The sequence below is a fragment of the Sitophilus oryzae genome, unplaced genomic scaffold (assembly GCF_002938485.1).
Source record: "Sitophilus oryzae breed Bouriz unplaced genomic scaffold, Soryzae_2.0 scaffold_476_pilon_pilon, whole genome shotgun sequence".
NCBI classification, from domain to species: Eukaryota; Metazoa; Arthropoda; class Insecta; order Coleoptera; family Curculionidae; genus Sitophilus; species Sitophilus oryzae.
The window spans coordinates 403,375-405,117 of NW_022147058.1; the positions used below are offsets into that span (position 1 = coordinate 403,375).

Genomic DNA, 1,743 nt, shown 5'->3' on the forward strand with positions numbered 1-1,743 from the left:
TTGGTATGCACTACGTTCAGTTACATGTACTATAAAAAAGTTCTATTTTCAATTTACAAATATAGTGTTTTTCCAACACTTAGAAAGAAAGATTTATATAATCACGGCTTATCAGTGATGGGCGGTGGGTAAATATCCACTGGGTATATCAGCAGCGTAGCGTGGCGTCAATAAAAGGGGATGTAATAAGTTACTGCAATTAACATTTTACCAACACAATAGTTTTGAAGAAATGTAAGAAGTTGTTGATGTGTTATAAAAATTGTATTTTTAAAAATCTCTTATTAATTAATTACTAAAGATGAAATTTAAAGTAAAATATAGTCCCTTATTCATGTCATAAAATAAATACATCTTAACAACACATAAACTGTATCTTTCTTATTAATTTTCCATATCCATTTTGCCTTTACCATTCTTCTGTTGGTTCATCTGTTGAGACAAGAAAGCCAAATGCCCTTTGGGACACTTATTAGCGTAATGACCCTTTGAGCCACATTTATAACAAGTGACATCTTCAATTTTTTTTAAGAATACCTGTGACCAGCCATTTACCATCATTCTTTTTACTCTCATCATTAATCAGCATTTGTAACTCTTTCTGGTGATGGTGATCAGACATTTTGTTACAATGGATAGCTTTGTGACCGTGTTCTCCACAGAAATGGCAGATAATAACCGGGGGCTTGTTTTTGTCTGCATTTTTCTGATCCGGAGGAGCAGGTAATTCAAATCTTGGATGCATGTATTTACATTTGGGTCCGTCAGGGCAGAAACCAGCTAAGTAGTTTGCCACCTTAACACTAGTGCTGTACCTAGAAAGAATTTATTAATAAATTTACAAAAGGAATGCAAATGCTTACATCTTACCTGTGTCTACAATGAGGACCATGCCTACAAAACCCTCTGTCATACCAAGGGCAATCTTTAATCTTACTCTCAGGATCTATGTGTAAAAAGGGACATTCTTTATTATGACAAGCATTAAATCTTGAATAGAAATAACACTCAGGCATTTTCGTCATATCATATTCATGTAAAAATTCACACTGATCCCCTAAAACATAGATACAAACAAAGGAAATAGCATTATTTTTACTATGTTGCCTTTTTAGGGATCCTCTGGTAATGTTTGCACACAATGGTTCTATCACCTCGGAACATGTCTAGGGGACAGTTAAGGACCTTTGTTGCAACCTTGGGAGCGTGGGGTGACAGAGCGAAAAGCTGACGGTGGACTCTAAGAAGTGTACATTAAGTGGTCAAATAGGTAAAATATGTAGTTACGACGAATCTTACTGTCCATTCCAGGAAATGGTAGCGGCAGCGCTCCATATTGCTCGTCCTGAAGCCACTTCAATTATCAAAATTTAAGGTGTTCTGCGATGGCTATTAAATAATCCATTCTTATTCTTTGTATTTATCAGATGATTAAAAACCATATCATAAACAATACCACAATACATTACAATTTTGAAACTACGAAAATGAGGGTTAAAATGGTATATTGGTTTAATAGCCACAGATGCCAGGGCTATCCGGCCGGATGGTAGAATTAACTACCTACGGTTGAGCCTGGGTTGAGCGTTTATATAGATGATGACACTGATGACATAGAAGCTACATTTCTAGAAATCAATTCCTTTGTGAGTCATTGCTGGCACAATAATGTCTTATGTACTTCAGTGTACTCATTCACAGCAAAATTCGACGCCAGAGTGCAAGTTGAAGTTGGGTTGAAAG

At 35.9% G+C, this 1,743-nt stretch overlaps 1 pseudogene; it reads right to left on the bottom strand.

Moving 5' to 3' along the window:
• Positions 1–332: 332 nt before the first annotated feature.
• Positions 333–1,405, bottom strand: LOC115886233 (annotated as a pseudogene).
• Positions 1,406–1,743: the final 338 nt, after the last annotated feature.